The sequence below is a fragment of the Apium graveolens genome, chromosome 5, assembly GCF_009905375.1.
Source record: "Apium graveolens cultivar Ventura chromosome 5, ASM990537v1, whole genome shotgun sequence".
Taxonomy (NCBI): Eukaryota; Viridiplantae; Streptophyta; class Magnoliopsida; order Apiales; family Apiaceae; genus Apium; species Apium graveolens.
In genome coordinates this window covers 32,665,703-32,686,809 of record NC_133651.1, presented here as the reverse complement: position 1 = coordinate 32,686,809, position 21,107 = coordinate 32,665,703, and the positions used below count along the sequence as shown (strand labels likewise).

Genomic DNA, 21,107 nt, shown 5'->3' with positions numbered 1-21,107 from the left:
CACATGTTTCTTCTTCATTTCTATATCCAATGCAATTTAGGCTTAGCTGTTAATCTTTGAATACTTCCTTGTTTGCACCAGAATGGAAATGCTGCATTTTCTTGATTCCTCCTAGAGGCTTCCACATTCCAGTTTGTCTCTGTCAACCCATGTGCCTCTGTCAGCTTATGAATTGTCCCTATCAACTGCTAATGAACTAAGTATCCGTTGAAGCTTTCATTCGTTGGTGCATTATCCGTTGAGGCTTTATCTGTTGAAGCTTTATCCGTTGATGCATTAGCAGTTGAAGTCTTTATCCATTGAAGCACTTATCCGTTGATGGATATTATTCGTTGAAGCTTTAGAGACATCCGTTGAAGCTTTGTTTCTTATCCGTTGAAGGTCTTCAATATCAGTTGATACTTCTTCACTTATACAAAATTACAAGGCATGAAATATTTACAATTAGCCCTCCTATTTGCATATCCACTAGTAGTCAACATGACTGATAATTTCCTACAACATCTAAGAATTACAACTTGAATCCAGAGAATGAAATGTGCTACAATACTGAACTTATTGCTAAGTAAAGCTACTCCTTCAATGGATAGCCAAGATGGTCTTATCCGTTGAGGCTACGAACACTAGATTTCTACTTAAGTGTTTTGTTTAACTTATCATCAAACTAATACACATATTCCTAACAAAAGAAGAAAGCAAGGGTGAGCAACAAGCCCACCGAAATAATATGTATAATAATTAACAATATATGAGCATTCTCATAGTACTCATGAAAGTCTTGGTCAAAAAGAAATGAACCAAGTTTGCTATCTTAACGCGACCAAGTCGCAAAATATTCATTATACATATACATATATACTTTTCACAATCTTTAAAATCCTCTGACATGTATAATATACACAGAGTTCCAGTTTATAATTGTATAAAAATATCATTGCAAGGTGATATTAATATATCTAACCTTGTCTCAACGTTTTTCTGAAAATCTTTGACATGCATAAGATAATCATTTACTAGATATAAGTTTAAAAGATGAAGTTACAAGATACTCCAATATACTTATATCTTTTCCAAATACTACTTGAACTACCACCGTTCAAGTTATAATCAGTTTCAAAAGTTCATCACACTGATGAGACTACAAGATAAGACTTGAATAGATTCAATCTTTGAAATATCATTTGAAAGAAATGAAGTTACGAGATACTTCATTAAGTCCCGATATATATATACACCTATATATATATATACATTTCATACACTCCTTGAAAACCTCTGTTATGAAAATTATAAACAGAGTTGCAATATCCAATGAATTTGGAAAGGAGAAAACCTTGGCATAAACCTGATATCTTATTGATTAGGCAAATATACCAATAAGTAACCTTTTCTACTAGTAGATGGATGAATTCCCCACTGGTCATCATCCTGGCCGCAATAGGACCTTATGCTGGACTGCCACTCAACCACTTACGCATTTGATGGACTCCCACTGAGCCACTTACACTTTCATGGACGCCCACTGAGACCATGTTGCTTATGCCGACTCAATAGATGGACTTACTTCCCGAACGTTGGGTAAGTAATCAATTCATTTATCAAAACAGCAACCTCGTTGCGAATATAAAATACACCACAGAGCCGGATCTCTCAGGTTTTGAGCGAGTATTTAAATCCCCTTTGAAAGGAAGATCTTAAATATAAAAATAAGTTTTGGGATCCACTCTAACTTTTAAAATCATTTTGAATACTCAAAAACATTTTTAAGAATGTTTGGAGTAATGCTTATTTAATAAAATAAATCAGTCCCGATATATTAGAAAATATCTGAATATTATTATTTAAATAATATTCCCATAAGGATGATCTTTATAAAAATAATTGAAGTAGAAGTTTTAAAACTCATACTTGAAATGAATAATAAATAACCAAAGATATACTTATACGAAAGTACGATCTTTATTTGAATAATTGAAAATGAGTTTGATTATCGAAACACTATTCTTTAATAAGATAAAGAATATTATTTAATAAAAAAGTGGAGTCATAAGTCCTCGAATGAATATTCAAAATAATATTCATTAAATAGAATAAACGGAGTCATAAGTCCTCGAATGAATATTCAAAATAATATTCATTAAATAGAATAAACGGAGTCATAAGTCCTCGAATGAATATTCAAAATAATATTCATTAATAAAAATAAAGTTATCGGATAAACCTTATTCGATTAATAGTTTTGAAAACTTTATCTATATATATATAATTATATATAATATACTTGGGAACATCGACTCCCGGTTTTAGAAAATGTTCGCCTTTAGGTCCCCTATATTAAGGGTATACGCAACTACTGCTTATCTCTAGCATAAGTATTATGCAATTATAAGCAATTGAATCAACAATTACATATCTAGATTACGAAACAGACATGCATATAAACCATATCAGCATGCTCCAATATATCGCAAGATTTGCTAATTAACCAACATGCATCTATCACAAGATAATGCATATACATATATACATCACAACAACAGTATAACGGGTAGAAACTTGCCTGAGCGACCGGGGGTGGTAAAAGGCCTGGGACGAGCCTTGTAACCTATAAACAATATATCAAAACGAAGCTCGTAACATGAACTATCTAATCATGGCAATGGTCAAAACCTAAAAGTGAGTTCACGGGTCCTGATGTTAAGAACAAAAACAGTCTAAAGTAAATCGGGTATTACGACGGCTATGTTTACGCGATTACCAAAGTTTAAACTACTCCAATCAACCACAAATCAACCATAAATCAACCCATAACCACCAATACCACCAAACTTCATCCAAACCTTACTAACTCAGTCCATAACCTCATGATTTTTCCAACTTATTCAATCTCAAACAAGAGCTACTAACTATACTTAAGGTTCATCAACCAACAACCAAGATTTATAACCCAAAATCATTATAATTCCAACCAAACTCTAAACATACAAAAATCATGCTCTCATGAACTATAACAAACAAAACCAAACCTAATACTCAAAGTAAAGCTAGGGTTTGGAGGGGTTATACCTTCCTTGGAGAGTGGAGAATCACTTAGGAAGCCTTAAATAACCACTAACTATCTTTACTAAGCTTGGATCTTGAAGAAAACATAAGAAAACACAAAGTTAGTTTCTTGAAAAAACTATTCACCAAGAACTTTGATGAATTGATTAGCTATGTTAAACATGGAATCTTGATCTTAAACTTATGTCTCATCTAAGTTATGAATTATGGAAGCTAAAGAAACAAACCTCTTGATTTTTGAAGGTGTGTAGCTTGAGTTTTGAAAATTTCTCCTTTGCTTTTCATGGAAAAGCTGAGAGCAAGGAATTAGGGGGGGGGGGGAGAAGATGATGTTTGCTTGGTTGCTTTCCCTTTTTGTTTTGTTAATTACCTTTTACCATGGTAAAAAATGAATGGCTTAAAATCAACCAACAATTACTTCCCTTTTGGTCATGCTTATGTCATCCTCCTATGTCATCTTCCCACACTTGTCCTCTTCTTGTTGGTGTGATACATCGTCATCACTAACCTCTTTGATTAGCTCCTAATTACTTGGCTAATGACCACTGATCTGTTATACAGTTCGCTTAACTTTCGTTCTCGTTTATCGTTTGAGGGATCATACCCAGGATCTTATTACTTGGGTTTCCTTAACCTTTCTCAATACATTATATTCCTTTTATGATCCTCTCTTATACTCCTTGAATTTAAATCCTTTTCATCATGTTACCTTATATTCAATTCTTTCGGTATCTGGTGGATTTCGGGAAAAATCAAAGTGTTCGAATTTGGATTCTGACGATCTTTACATACACTTATATACCATATAGAGTACTAATAAGATCTCAGAATGATAATAAAAGAACCTCTACAAAGTGTGGCATGAAAAGTTTTCTTATTCAGCATAATCAGCAAAAACACTATTCATAAGGGTTTCAAAAATTCTAAAAATTGGGGTTATTACATTGTTTCAATAGTAACATCTGTTAGGTCCCAATGCGTTTGTATAAGGGGGGTTGAATACAAACGGTACCGAATAATCGAATAAATGCGGAATAAAAAATGTGAAACAAAATTCAAGTTAAATAAGAATATTATTAAACTTGAAAGGTGTTACAACAACTGTATCGATTACAAGGAATTAATCTCAAATTAATTATCACAAATTTAGAATAAATTCGACATGAACTTTTTCTATTTTTCAATAATTAGAATCAAATGCTAAACGCGATTTGAGATTAAGTTCTAGGGATTTTGATCCGCTAGATTGTTACACAAGAACAAGATAAATATTTCTAGTGGTTTGGATTTAACTTTACAAGCTAGAAATTGATCTTGAAGTTGCAGATGAGATGAAATATTTGTTCTGCTCCTTTTTCTTTTTGTTCTCGGGTTGTGTTCTGTATTTCAGATATATTGTTGAATGAACTGCTTCTGCTTCTTTTAATCAATCAACCGAACACAAAAGAACTGGCAAGACAATCCTGAGCTCAGCAAGACAATCGGTAGGACTATTGTTTGTACTAGCAAGACAATCTGATTGAACTAGCAAGACAATCCTCTTCCAGTAGAACTTTCGGCAAGACTATCAAATGAACTGGCATGACTTTCGGTATGACTATTGATTGTCATACCGATTGTCATATTAGTACAAAAGATTGTCTTGCTGAATTTAAATGCATTTTAATTCAATTTAAATTCTGAAAATCCTTAATATTAATTCTGAATTAATTAATCAATTAATTCAATTAATTAATAAATTAATCTTTGCAGATATAATTTATTTTCTTAATTAAATTATATGACTTAATTAATTAATAGAGAATTAATACTAATCCTAAACAACAACCATTCTTCTGAAAGTCACTGAGAATTATGAATCAATTCCACCACTTCAATGTTGACACTCGATGTACTGACTGGTTCATGAGTGACTAACTTCTGTGACGTTTCTTCATATCTTGACTTTGACAACTTGATTTTCTTCAGATTAAATCCTTGTAATTAATGATATCCTGATGAGATCTCTGTCACTTGATTAAATCCACAATCTTGATTTGCATCACTGAGGCTTGATCAATTTCTTGAACTTCTTTCAGTGAATTAACTCCTCAAGTCTGTAGATGAACCTTATTTCTGAATCCTTTGACATATGTTACTTTGCGAGATCTCTTTGACGGTAGATCCACTATTTACTTATTACATTCTTATTTGAGTTGAGTTAAATCCTCGAATATACAAATAGGCTATGACATATGCCTTACAATCTCCCCCTATTTGTTTGTTAGACAATAACACACAAATACCTAGAGGATAACTCAACTAAAAAATAAGAAAAAGATATAAACAGAAATGCAAAGTAAATAGCAGAAAAGTTCTGGATAACATTTAACCTTTTCCAGATTCCAAATAGATGTTCCTCTAGACTGAACATATCTTCAAGTAGTTTTATCTTCTTTTGTACAACCCCATTTCCTGTTGAGAAGCACATATCTCTCTTGCTTCTCCCCCTATGAGAATCAACAGATTAAAGAAGATCACCTTCGTTTACCACCTCTCCCGTACAATAGGATTCGCAGATAAAAACCAATGGTACTCTCATTTTGAAAACAGCTTCTTCCCTTACTAGAAAATCACCTTGTGTTTACCACCTCTCCCGTACAATAGGATCCGCAGATTAAAACAACAATGGTGTGGTGTAGTGTACATTTAGGATCTTTTTCTTCCTTCCTGCTATTTCTCCCCCTTAGTTGAGGAATCCTCCAAACTATTACTTAAGCTTTTATCTCCCCCTTAGAGAAGGAATGTATGCCGTCGTCTGAAGGAGTTCTCATATTTCACTTGGTTGGAAAAGAAATAACAAGTAGTTTCTCTTTTTTCCTCACTGTGAGTGTGTGATTCTGTTTTAGTGTACCTCACATGTGTTTCACTCTTCTCTCCACTCGTGTTTACACTCATTCTCACAAGTGTATCACTTCACTCATAGCTCCAAAAATCAGTTGTACCTGCAAGGAAAATCACCTTAGCCATCCTTAAGGAGGTCACAGGTGGTGCAATGGGAGTTCGCAAATCCCCATCCTTGTTAAACTCGTCAGATGAATCTGAGTCATAATCTACAAGTTGCTAGTTTCCCTTTTAGGGTTCCAGATTTGAATTCTGGGAAGGTAAACAATGATCCAAAGAATTTAGCATAAAATCAAAGTTCCCTTCTAATGTCTGTGAAGACATTTCCTTGTGACTCATCAGGTAATATCTGAATCATTATCAACAAGTTGCCGATCTGCACCTATATCAGATCCACTATCCGCAGATGCATCCAGGGGATTTAAGCCTGGGGAGGTAGATACTGACCACTGACATATGGCTTTTGGATCAGTATCCTCTCCTAACACCTGTAAAGGCAATTGGTCCATTAACGAACCTTAAACAATCGAATCTGACCTTAAAATGGTCAAAACTCTTGTTTCCGTCAACTCATCCTTTGTGTGTGTAACCTCTCCTTGTGCATCAAGAATTGTTTATGTTTGAAGTGGTGACACTACATCGGATGCCTTGGACGACAGACAAAATTCAATAGACGCACCCTGTTGAGAGAATGAATCTAGTAACTGTTTTTGTGCCTTTTCAGCCATTACATCTTTTTGAGAAGATGTATGGGGGCTAGCGGTTGTCTCGGTTAAGATACTACTCATCTATGTAGGAGACAGAGCTACTGGGTTGACTTCAGAACCTTCCTTATGTGGTGAACTAAGGCACTATCTCCCTCACGCTCACTCATACTTCTTTTTAGTGGTAAGAGAGTGTTGGTTGGTTCTATTTCTGTGTTTGTCTTTACAGTCTGGGATAGATGTTGTGGGTTTTCAACCTCATGACTGTCAATGAAAAAAGTCATTGGAGACTGAACCTGTATCACAGAACATATGGTAATAGAGAGATAAAATGTACTTAAGATCTATAATGAATGAAAATTATACATTTAATCTTTTGAGAGTAATGATGTACAATAGTGATTTCAAAGGATTTTACACGAAATAAGAAATCACTAATGTAGAAAGAAGTTTGATTTACTCCTAAAACTCACTGCACATATAAAACAATATGTTTGTGCCTAGTGATAAGAGAGTTATAAATATGACGATTGCTTGAGCAGTATACTAGTTCATACCAACCTGAAGTGAGATTGTGAAGAAGAGATTGCATAGTCCAATAGATCAGCAACTGCAAAGTCCATGAACTGAGGTGCATTGACTTCCTCCTTTAACTCACCAACCAGGAGTACACTTGTACACATCATACTAGAGTCCAATTCCAAGTGTAATGTGCAACAGGTGCCTGATATGTCGTAATATTCTCAAGTCTCGTCACTGGTGCTATATGTTAGATATTGCTTCCTGATAATAACCTAGCACAATATACAAAATTTCATTGATAACATATCCAGCTTGCAAAAAGCCATATCCCTCAGATAAACCTTTTCTGTTATCTCCAAAGGTAACTAGGGGGCCAGCTTTCTCAATCCACATTTGATAGCAGGGCTCTATCTCCGGTCATATGTCTTGATGATCCACTGTCAAGAATCCACACTACCGGTTCCACCTGTTTAATGCCCTGCACTACAAATGGATTAGACCTTCTTCGGAACCCAAACTTGGTTGGGCCCGGCATACTTGTAGAATTGTCCTTTGTCAGGCAAAACAACATTTTTAACTTTAATGGTCTCAACTTTCTCAATGACTGAACATTTGACCTTGTAAACAGCCTTAACAAATTTCTGTTTAAGCTTAGGCACACATGTCCCCTTTCTAGCCTTAGAAGGACTAGCAGTCTTAGACCTATCATGCTTCTTGTTATTCACATGCTGACGAGGAGTAGTCTTATCATTAGAAACATGCTTATCATTAAAATAAGCATACATCATATTAAAAGCACAAGACATACAATTAGAAACACCACATGCTTTATGAGAGTGATTAACAGCAGGCAATTTATGCATGGTAGACATGGCATTTTTGTTATCCAACTCATGTGTGTCTGAGTTAGTCTCAGTTGCTTTCACAACTTTGACTGGAACTTTCGACTCACTTGACTTGGAAACAATCTTCTTATTAGCATGATCCTCAGCACGTATTTCTTCTTGAATAACAGAAGAGGTCGCATCAAATGGTTCAGCAATTGATGGTTTATAGAGGGGTTCATCAACACCCTTAAGCACATGTGGTACTTCCCTCCCTTTAGCACAGACACGAGGAGGGGAGTTTATGCCTAATTCTCCAATAGCAACATTGTAATCATAACCTATTCCAGATGTTTGATTAACAGCTTGTTTACTGTAGAACTCTTTAGCCTTCGAACAGGAATTGAAGTAGGCTCTAACCTTAGTCTCAAGACCGGTGATCTTGTCTTTGAGAATAGTTTCGAGTTTTCTATAACAGTCAACTCTATTCTCTAGAAAAGATACTTGTTCTTTTAATTTGTCTTGATTAATATGCACAAGTCTTAATTCATTGACCTCTTTCTCAAGGTCTTTGATCTGTAAACTTAACAGTTCATTATCACGACGTGCATTATCTAAGTTACCTCCTAGATGATAAACTAATTCAGCATCAGTATATTTTACCTCTTTTCTTGACGATGAAGCTTTTCCATCAATATCCATAAGATCAAGATTCCCTTCTTCTTCATCTTCACTATCAGTATCATCCCAGCTTCTTCCCTTTGCCAGATAAGCCCTTTCAGAGTTACTCTTTTGATTTGAATCATAAGAGTTCTTCCTTACTTGCTTTGGCTTCCTACATTCTGTGGTAAAGTGTCCCAACTCATTGCAGTTATAGCATCTAATGGTGCTCCGATCAACCATCCCTGTTTTTTATCCACCACTACTGGTGTTAGAGGATGAAGATCCACCTGTCTGGAATCTGTTGTAGTTGGACTTGTACTTGAACTTGGGATTTCTCTTGAATCTGACATTGGAGAATCTCTTGACAATTTGGGCCATTGACTCATCTTCCAATTGCTCCAGCTCTTCCAAGGAATAAAAATCATCACTGGATTGATTTATAGTAGGAGGATCATATTCTGTTACTATCACATTTTCCTCAGCCTTGGAAAACTGTGCCATTCTCTCCGACTATTGAGATTGTTGTTGTTGTTGACCTTCTTCAGCTACAAGAGCAGTAGATGTGCTGACCATTCTATCTTTCTCGTAGACTTCCTTTTGCTGAATCTGCTCCAACTCATAGGTTTTTAACACACCATAGAGTCTATCCAAAGAAATCTCACTCAGATCTCTAGCTTCTCTAATGGCAGTGATTCTATGTTCAAGATGAGTTGGTAGTGTTAAAAGGAACTTTTTGTTGACCTCCATGATTGAATAATATTTTCCATTGATGTTCAGGTTGTTGATCAACGCATTGTACCTCTCAAACACGTCAGTAATTCCTTCTCCTGGATTGGATTTGAAATGTTCATACTCAGAGGTTAGGATCTCTAACTTGTTCTCCCTAACTTCCTCTGTGCCTTCATTAATTACCTCAATAGTTTCCCACATGTGTTTAGAATTTTTATAGTTCATCACATGTCTGTTCATCAAGGGATCAAGGGAATCAATTAATATTAATTGAAGGCTGGCATCCAAGGAGGCTTCTTCCTTCTCAGCAAGAGTAAAATCTCCGGGCTCTTTTGGATAGGTTTTAGCTTTCGTAATCACCACATCATCTACTATCACCTCCGGTTCAATAACCATCGGAGTTTTTATACCCTTCTTTAACAAGTTCGAATATTTGGGATTTGCAACTTGTAAAAACAAGAGCATCTTCTTCTTCCACATAATATAATTCTCTTTATCAAATAGTGGAATTTTAACGGTTCCAACTTTTTGTGAAGTCATTATGAATTTTTGAATAAATAAAAATTCACGGAGTTGAAAAATCACAAAAGTCTAGGATCTTGATTTGTTCGTTAATCAGAAGGCTCTGATACCAATTGTTAGGTCTCAATGCGTTTGTAGAAGGGGGGTTGAATACAAACGGTACCGAATAATCGAATAAATGCGGAATAAAAAATGTGAAACAAAATTCAAGTTAAATAAGAATATTATTAAACTTGAAAGGTGTTACAACAACTGTATCGATTACAAGGAATTAATCTCAAATTAATTATCACAAATTTAGAATAAATTTGACATGAACTTTTTCTATTTTTGCAATAATTAGAATCAAATGCTAAACGCGATTTGAGATTAAGTTCTAGGGATTTTGATCCGCTAGATTGTTACACAAGAACAAGATAAATATTTCTAGTGGTTTGGATTTAACTTTACAAGCTAGAAATTGATCTTGAAGTTGTAGATGAGATGAAATATTTGTTCTGCTCCTTTTTCTTTTTGTTCTCGGGTTGTGTTCTGTATTTCAGATATATTGTTGAATGAACTGCTTCTGCTTCTTTTAATCAATCAACCGAACACAAAAGAACTGGCAAGACAATCCTGAGCTCAGCAAGACAATCGGTAGGACTATTGTTTATACTAGCAAGACAATCTGATTGAACTAGCAAGACAATCCTCTTCCAGTAGAACTTTCGGCAAGACTATCAAATGAACTGGCATGACTTTCGGTATGACTATTGATTGTCATACCGATTGTCATATTAGTACAAAAGATTGTCTTGCTGAATTTAAATGCATTTTAATTCAATTTAAATTCTGAAAATCCTTAATATTAATTCTGAATTAATTAATCAATTAATTTAATTAATAAATAAATTAATCTTTGCAGATATAATTTATTTTCTTAATTAAATTATATGACTTAACTAATTAATAGAGAATTAATACTAATCCTAAACAGCAACCATTCTTCTGAAAGTCACTGAGAATTATGAATCAATTCCACCACTTCAATGTTGACACTCGATGTACTGTCTGGTTCATGAGTGACTAACTTCCGTGACGTTTTTTCATATCTTGACTTTGACAACTTGATTTTCTTCAGATTAAATCCTTGTAATTAATGATACCCTGATGAGATCTCTGTCACTTGATTAAATCCACAATCTTGATTTGCATCACTGAGGCTTGATCAATTTCTTGAACTTCTTCCAGTGAATTAACTCCTCAAGTCTGTAGATGAACCTTGTTTCTGAATCCTTTGACAGATGTTACTTTGCGAGATCTCTTTGACGGTAGATCCACTATTTACTTATTACATTCTTATTTGAGTTGAGTTAAATCCTCGAATATACAAATAGGCTATGACATATGCCTTAAAACATCCTTTTGGGAGGATGAAACTAGAATTGGACTTATTTCCTTATTAATAACCACAGTTTGTTGGGAAACTGTGGTGTGGCTAGGCTTGGGTACACTCATCTCACCAAGCTTATCCTTAGGGTTTCTTTGATTTTCACCCTGTCCCTCACCTTGCTCACTCACCTTCACACTCCCCTCTTTATGTTTAGTAGATTTTGCAACTGATTTCTTTTGAAAGAAACCAGAGGGGGCTTTCTTAGATTTGGATTTAGAAATTGTTGGTTTGGTAGCTTGGGTAGGCATCTGTTTGGTCAATGACACAGATGCCATAGCTACACTAGAAGGCAAAGAAATATGTGAGGTTGAAAGAGTGGAGACAGTGGTGCTTACCTCACTTACCTGAGGTCCCTCCATGATTGAAAAATAATGGAGAGACACCTATTTATGGTGATTTGTCCTGTCGAGATCTGCAATAATCCTCCTTTCTTGAACCCAACAATTCAGCTTGTTGGTTGGGTTCTTAATTTCAATATTCTCAATGAGATGGTTAGCAAGCAACATAAAGAATCTAGCATAGTAGACACTTTTACCTCTCTTATTCAGTTCTCCTAACTTATAACGTAACTAAAACAAGACAAAGTCACTGAAATTAAAGTACTTATCAGTAACTAGCATGTAAAGCATGTTAAGCATGGAAATGTTAACAGAATCAAAGTTACTAATCTTACCAGAAAATACCTTAGTTACAACATCACACAAAAAGCTCCATTCCTTTCTAAGACCTAACCTCTTAATTTCACTTAACTTAGAAGTGGAAAGTGCATAGCCCATGGAATTTAGCATGTTAACTATATCTGTGTCTGTGTGTGGAACAGTGGCAGTATTATCAGGAATTCTAAAGCATGCTTTGACAATGTCACTATTAATGTAAAACTGTTTACCTTTGAGAGTGAAAGATGGTCTTGTCAGTAGAGTTGTACACTGCAGTTGTTCATATCTCCTCTACAACCTCACAGTAGATTGTGGGAGATTCCAACATCACATAGTTGAGTTTACAGCTTTTCACAAAATCCATCATTTTGTGAAACTCTCCAGACTGTTGAATCTCCTTGTTTACAAGAGCTGTGAAGTTGTTCTTTTCGTAGATATATCCAGTTTGAGACATGATTTTGATGACTGATGCAATTGTTAGAGACTGAGTAATTTGCAGAGAAAATATTTACTTTGGAGAAGAAAGGAAGTTAAAGCAATTGAATTGAGAATGATAAAAGAGTAGAATAAAAATGAATTCTGCTTTTATACTATCTCAAAAATAAACTGTCAAACATAATAAAGTGAAATAAAGTGACCAATCAAAATATCCCAAAATAGCCATTTAAAAATAAATAAACTGTAAAAATTCTATCACTTATCCGTCGTGTCATGCTTACAAACTGTAAGTATACTCGATGGATGATGTTCAGAGTTTTAACGGCTAAGATTGAGATAATTCGACGGATGAGGATAAATCAATTATCCGTCGAGTTATGAAATAATCCAGAAAAGTAATTGATTTTTGTTAACAAGTAACATTTCGACGGATGACCAAACCTGATAGATAATGAGCATCCGTTGGGATGTAAATTTTGACTTAGCCAAAATTTCATCCAAAGCTGAAAAAACAATTAATTTTCTGGTTGAATTAAAACTTGCAAAAATATCTGAAATAATTCAATAATAATTGAGCATACCTAACTCACTTACCAACCTTGAAAAGGTGAATTCATCAAGTGGCTTGGTAAATATACCTGCAAGCTGCTTTTCACTTGGAACAAAATGAAGTTTCACAGTACCATTCATCACATGCTCCCTAATGAAGTGGTACTTGATGTCTATGTGCTTTGTTCTTGAATGCTGCACTGGATTTTCAGTGATGGCAATTGCACTTGTGTTATCACAGAAAATGGGAATTCTATCCACTTGTAGACCATAGTCCAACAATTGGTTTTTCATCCACAAAATCTGTGCACAGCAACTACCAGCAACAATATATTCAGCTTCAGCTGTCGAAGTAGAAACTGAATTTTGCTTTTTACTGAACCAGGACACAAGCTTGTTCCCTAGAAATTGACAGGTTCCTGTTGTACTTTATCTATCTATTTTACAACCTGCATAATCTGCATTTGAATAACCAGTTAGATCAAAACCAGAATCTCTAGGGTACCAAATGCCAAGTTTTGGTGTTCCCTTGAGATATCTGAAAATTCTCTTAATAGCTACTAAATGAGATTCTCTAGGATCAGCCTGAAATCTAGCACAAAGACAAGTAGCAAATATTATATCTGGCCTACTAGCTGTTAAGTACAGAAGTGAGCCAACCATGCCCCTATAGCTTGAAATATCCACAGACTTTTTAGTAGTGTTTAATTCAAGCTTAGTTGCAGTGGCCATATGAGTTTTTACAGATGTGCAATTCATTAGATCAAACTTCTTAACTTGTAAACCAAGAAAGTAACTTGCTTAACTTGTAAACCAAGAAAGTAAGTTAGTTCTCCCATCATGCTCATTTCATACTTACTTTGCATCAATTTGGCAAACTTTTTGCAAAGTTTTTCATCTGTAGAGCCAAATATAATATCATCCACATAAATTTGAACAAGTATACTAGAGCCATTAATATTTCTAAAGAATAAAGTTTTATCAACAGTACCTCTTGTGAAATGATTTTCCAAAAGAAACTTTGATAAAGTGTCATACCAGGCTCTAGGTGCTTGCTTCAGTCCATAAAGTGCCTTCAAAAGATAGTAGACATATTCTGGAAAGTTTGGGTCTTCAAAACCAGGAGGCTGACTAACATAGACATCCTCCTCCAAATCTTCATTCAGAAAAGCACTTTTGACATCCATTTGATAGACCTTGAAATTGGCATGGGCTGCATAGGCTAAGAATATTCTGATAGCTTCAAGTCTTGCAACAGGAGCAAATGTTTTATTAAAATCTATTCCTTCTTATTGACAGTAGCCCTTAGCAACCAATCTAGCTTTGTTCCTGACCACTATGCCATTTTCATCCATCTTGTTTCTAAATACCCACATGGTGTCAATTGGATTCTTTCCTTTAGGTATGGGTGCCAGTTTCCATACCTTATTTCTTTCAAATTGGTTTAGCTCCTCATGCATAGCTAAAATCCAATCAGGATCCAACAAAGCTTCTTCTACCTTCTTTGGTTCTTCCTTAGATAGGAAGCTGCTATATAGACATTCTTCTTGAGTTGCTTTTCTTGTTTGAACTCTAGAAGATACATCACCAATGATGAGCTCAAAAGGGTGATCTTTAGTCCATTTTCTTTGTTGAGGTAAATTAGCTCTAGATGAAGAGGCCTCATTGTTGTCTTGATGTGTGAATGAGTTTTGATTATTAGAAACTCCCCCTGAGTTTGTGAATCCATGATTTGAGAAAGGGGAACTTTCTATAGGTGATCTATTCTGACTTTCAGCTTCTCTTACTGTTCCACCGGATGATGCGCTTTGTGTCCCGATGAATGAAGCTGATTGTCTCCCGACGGATAAATCCATTTTACAACTCGATAGATGTTGAATTATGTGCTTCATTAGTTGTAGATTTTTCTGCATTATCCTTATTCACTGTTTCTTGATCACTTTCATCATCACTGTCATTACTAACCATCTCCACATTATCAAACTTGAGGCTTTCATGGAAATCTCCATCTTGCAGTCCTTCAATCTTTTTGTCATCAAACACAACATGTATCGATTCCATAACAATGTTGGTTCCTTAGATTGTAGACCCTATATGCGTTTCCCACAGCATATCCAATAAAAATTCCTTCATCTGCTTTAGCATCAAACTTCCCATGTTGATCAGTTTGATTCCTCAAGATATAACATTTGCAGCCAAAGACATGAAGAAAATTTAGAGTTGGCTTACTATTCTTGAACAATTGGTAGGGTGTCATACACTTTGCTTGATTAACCAAAGAAATATTCTGAGTGTAGCAGGCAGTATTCACAGCTTCAGCCCAAAAATATATAGGTAACTTTGATTCTTCAAGCATTGTTCTTGCAGCTTCAATAAGACATCTGTTCTTTCTTTCCACTACTCCATTTTGTTGTGGAGTTCTTGCTGCAGAAAATTCATGCATAATCCCATTCTCTTCATAAAATGATCTCATCACAGAATTCTTAAACTCAGTTCCATTGTCACTCCTAATTCTTCTTACTTTAAAATCAGGATGATTAATTACTTGCCTTATGTGATTGATGATGGTTTCACTAGCTTCATATTTAGACTTTAGGAAATATGTCCAAGAGAACTTTGAGAAATCATCCACAATTACTAGGCAAAATCTTTTCTTTGAGATAGATAACACATTGACTAGTCCAAACAAATCCATGTGTAGCAATTGCAAAAGTTCTTCAATTGTTGAATCAAGCTTCTTTCTAAATGATGCTTTGATCTGCTTTCCTTTCTGGCAGGCATCACACAATCCATCCTTAGTAAACTCCACTTGAGGAATACCTCTAACTAGTTCTTTCTTGACAAGCTCATTCATGGTCTTGAAGTTCAGATGGGACAGCTTCTTGTGCCATAGCCAACTTTCATCTTGACTTGCTTTACTGAGAAGACAAGTAACAGATTCTGCATTAGATGAGTTGAAGTCAGCTAAATTCACATTTCCTTTTCTCACTCCAGTGAGAACCACTTTGTTGTTCTTTTTGTTTGTCACAACACAGGCTTCTGAATTGAAGGTTACTGAATTGCCTTTATCACAAAGCTGGCTAATACTCAACAAATTATGCTTGAGACCATCCACTAAGGCAACCTCTTCAATGATGACATTGTATTTTGAAATCAAGCCATATCCCACAGTATAACCCTTGCTGTCATCTCCCAAAGTTATACTTGGATTAGCTCTTTCCTTGAACTCTGTGAGCAGGGTAGAATCTCCAGTCATGTGCCTTGAACAACCACTATCCAGATACCAAAGATTCTTTCTATTTCCCCGCACACATCAAAACCAAATCAAGTTGATTTTGGTACCCAAGTTTCCTTGGGTCCTGCCTTGTTAGCTTTCTTCTTTGGTTTCTTAGATTTAATTTCATTTAACTTGGGAATTTCTGATTCATCCTTAGTCATTTGAGTTGGACCTTTGAAACCAGTCATTAAGATAGAATTATCATGCACATTTTGATTAACAGGAAAAGGCATGCTGTTTGCAAACTTGTTTTTCCAGTAAGGCATGCTAAATGGCATTTGTGGCATACTAAATACAGCATAATAAGGATTAGGTACAAATGGCATATCAGCAAGTTGTGCATTTATATTCTGAGTAGACATAACATTCATAGACATGGTAGGCATAGCAGTCATGTTGGGAAAAGAGGGAGGCACATACATAGGAGTAGGCATGGAAAGTTTGCAATTAACAAACATGTGATTAACACTATCACACTTAACACAGATTTTTCTTGGTGCATATTTATCAGGTGTGTAGTTGTTATGCTTGTTAATTCCTACTTTCCCATTTCTATTGTTTTTCTTTTTAGTTTCTGTTTTAACCTCAATCTTTTCTAATCTGTCATTCAATTGCTTGATGGACAGATGACCAACATTAACTTTATTCTTCTTCTTCACTTGACTTGATTCTCCTGGAACAAAGTTTTTGGAAACTGATCCATATTTCTCATTCAGCTTGGTAAGCTTAGCTTTGCTCACAGGTTTACTCACAGTCGACGAATGTGGCTCTTTGTCACTTGACGGATAATCCTTTTGATTATCCGACGGATGATTTTCATCATCCATCGAGTCCACATCTGTCAACAATCCTTCAACCAAGTTAGATTCCAGCTTCTCCTTACTCTTTTTCCAGGCTGCATCACAAAAGGACTCAATACCTTGAACTTTAGTGATTTGAGCATGGACATCTCTGGATGATTTCCATGCTCTAATCACTTCCTGTTCTCGTTCAAGCTGCTTCTTTAAGATCACTTCTTTCTTCAAGGACTCAGTTAATTCATCCTTAGTAATCTTGAATTCAGTTTTTAATTTTTCAAATTCAATAAACTGAGACTCTAGCACATTATTCCTATCACTTAAAAACAAATTGTTTTCTTTAATTTTAGCATTTTCCTTAGTGAGGGACTTAAGTGTAACACGCAAGTGATATAATTCTATGGACATATTATTTATTGCATCATTACACTCAACTTTAGATAAATATGCTAGGTTAGTGGTGATTACCTGATTACTTGAAGAACTTATTTCTGTTTCATCAGACTTGGCCATCAGGGCTAGATTGACATAGTTTGTTTCTTCATCTTCATCCAAACCATCTGCAGCCCAGTCATTCTCCTGTGTGATGAAATCCCTTTCATTTTGTTTAAGCAACTCAAAGTATTTCTGTTTATAATCAACAGGCTCAAACTTCTTCTTGCTGAATCAGACTTTTTACATTCACTTGCAAAATGCCCTGCCAAGCCACATTTGAAACATTTGAATTTGGATTTATCCACCATATTTCTACTTGGCTTGGCTGCTCCAAAATTTTTTTTGAATTTGAGCTTGGCAAATCTTCTGGATAGGAATGCTAGATGTTCATCAATATCATCCATGTCATCTTGGCTCAAATGATCTTCATTTTCAGCTACCAACCCTTTGCCCTTGCTTTCACATGCCTTTGACGTAGACTCAACAGCTTCCACCTTCATCTCTTTCTCTTTTTCCAACTCAACAATCAGTGTTATGGATCCTCCTTTCTTCCTTCCCTTCTCTATCCTTTCATCTTGCTCTATTTCAAGCTCATAGGTTTTCAGGATGCCATACAGTCTCTCCAAGGTGAACTCTGATAAGTGGCATTTTATACCACTTAGAGCGTCTCATAACGGCTTGAATTGATGTCTTGAACTCGAGTATTTTGTGTATCTAACGCGTTTTCGAGTGTTTTTTCCTTTTAGGGTGTAACTTGCTTAGACAGGAGAATTTCATAAAAATAAGCCTAAGGAAGTAATTGGGATCAGTCTCGGGGAGTTGTGCGAAGAATTCAGCAAAATCAGAAGCAAACATTGGATTTTTCCAGAAGGCTTGCAGGCGCCCGCCTGGAAGGAGCAGGCGACCGCCTGGTAGCAGGCGCCCGCGTGGTGAATGCAGGCGGCCACCTGGGTTCGTAATTTTAGATTCTGGATTTTATAATTCAAATATAATTGGGCTTTTGTTGGCGCTGTTTCTTGTGGACTCTTATATAAAACTATTGGGGAGACGTTTTCAGAACAAGCAACAAGGAGAGGAGATCAAGAAGACCGTTTTAGCACGCAACAACGAAGAAGAGGAAGCATATGTTTATCTTGTGATCCTTTTAATTCGTTGTAACAGTGGATGCTAGTTTTCTTTACTCTTTGAACCTTAATACTCTTGTGACGTACTCTGTTTTTATTAAGTATTTTTATTAGTTTATATCATTGTGTTATTATCATGTTTTCATATGAACCCATGATGACGATGAGTTCTATCATGGGCTAATCGTGATCATGGGATCATAGAGGATTTACTATGGATTTCTTTAGTTAATTGTTTAATACCTTGGTATGTGGTGATTGTATGATATCTAGCATAGGTTGTGCTTATTCGTCTTATGTGCATCACGAACATATAAGATAGTTTGTTAATCTCTTGTGAAGCAACAGTGAATCTTGAGATTTAGAACTTGCCATGCTAGCATAGGTTCATGTATTGTATGCATGATTAGTGGGTAACTTCAACCGTTTTACTTGCCCTGTGTAATCATAATGAATAACTTGCGCTTAAATCGTTATGTTGTCAAATTTTGTAGACATATAGGGTCTTAACATAATTGATGCCTATTCAACTTCTATCTTAATTGTGGATGCTTGGTAGAATGGTATTCGTACAACGAAAGTTGGCGTCTATCAGTTTCATGTTGTTCGATTAATATCATCACCATTACATGCTTAGGGTAATAACAATAACTATTGAATGAAGTAGTAATGAAGTTATGATCTCATGTGTGTTTAATATTGTTAATTTAAGTGTTTTATTCTCGTAGTTAATATTAGTTAATCAACCTTAATTGTTATTGTCTTGACATTGAAGAGTAATCATACATTGGTGAGTAAGTGTTAATTAAATATAATTAATCAGAGTCTCTGTGGGAACGAACTAGAAATCATTCTATATTACTTGCGAACACGTATACTTGCGTAATTTATTTAGCGCATGCTTTGTGCCTAACAAGTTTTTGGCACCACTGCCGGGGACTCGGTGTTAATTTTTTTAGTTTATGTACTTGCCATCAGTGGTCATTAGGATTCATTGATTAAGACTTGTTACTTACTGTTTTCGGTTGTGTTTCAGGTACTCTAGCGAGCATTTATGCAAACACGTTCTCGCACCCGCAAGAGAAATCTAGATACGGCTGAAGAGACATATACAACTCTTGACTTTCCGATAGTTTTTGAAGATTCGGATAAAGAGAGTGAAAAGAAAGAACCTGTAACAATGGGTGATCGTATAGTTCAAGCTGATCCAGCTCTTATGGACTTTTCTCGGCCTAAAATTGATGACATTCAGTCAAGCATCATTCATCCGGCTATTGAGGCCAATAATTTTGAAATCAAGCCGGGCACTATTCAGATGGTGCAGAATTCTGTTTCTTTCGGTGGTGCTGTGACTGAAGATCCCAACATGCATATTAGGAATTTTGTCGAGATTTGCAGTACTTTCAAATATAATGGTGTTATTGATGAGGCTATCAAGCTGAGGCTTTTCCCATTCTCTCTAAGGGACAAAGCTAAGGACTGGTTACATTCTTTACCAGCTGGGTCCATCACTACTTGGCAAGATCTTGCACAAAAGTTTCTGGTGAAGTTCTATCCAATGGCCAAAACTGCAGCTATGAGGAGTGCTCTTACTCATTTTGCGCAGCAACCAGGAGAAACTATGTGCGAAGCTTGGGAGCGCTATAAGGAGATGTTGAGAAAGTGTCCACATCATGGTATGCCTGACTGGATGGTGATCACTGGTTTCTATAATGGTTTGGGGGTCCAATCTCGACCCATGCTTGATGCAGCTTCTAGAGGCGCCTTGTGGGCCAAAAACTATACTGAGGCCTATAATCTCATTGAAACTATGACTGCAAACGAGTATCAAAACCCAACTCAAAGGATGATGCCTGGGAAGGTAGCAGGTATTCTGGAAGTTGATGCAGCTACAGCTATTGCAGCGCAGCTCCAAGCGCTGTCTATGAAGGTCAATTCTTTAGACAACTATGAAGTCAATCAAATAGCTATTGTATGTGAGCTTTGTGCAGGCTCTCATGCTACGGATCAGTGTTCTCTGGTTAATGAATCTGTTCAGTATGTGAACAATTATCAGCGACCGCAGCAGCCTGTGCCCGCTACTTATCATCCTAATTACAGAAATCATCCCAATTTCAGCTGGAGCAATAATCAGAATGCTGTTCAGCAACCATATCAGCAAGCTGCAAGTAAACTGTTTAATCCACCTGAATTCCAGCAACCTCAACAATATGCTCAAAGGAAAACATATCCGCAACAAGGAGGTGTTGCTCCACCTTCTAGTACTGATTTCGAGGAGTTAAAGATGTTGTGCAAAAATCAGGCTATTTCGATCAAGACCTTAGAAAATCAAATTGGACAAATAGCCAATGCCTTGCTCAATCTTCAACCTGGCACACTTCCCAGCGATACTGAAGTGCCAGGCAAGAAGGAAGCTAAGGAGCAAGTCAAAGCTGTCACCTTAAGGTCTAGAAAAGTAATTGATGCTGAAAAAGCAAAAGATGGAGAAG

At 35.9% G+C, this 21,107-nt stretch overlaps 1 non-coding gene across 1 annotated transcript; it reads right to left on the bottom strand.

Moving 5' to 3' along the window:
• Nucleotides 1-20,191: 20,191 nt before the first annotated feature.
• LOC141662261 (small nucleolar RNA R71) lies at nt 20,192-20,298 on the bottom strand. Its single transcript, XR_012550384.1, has one exon. It is a non-coding gene; the product is annotated as a small nucleolar RNA R71 (small nucleolar RNA).
• Nucleotides 20,299-21,107: the final 809 nt, after the last annotated feature.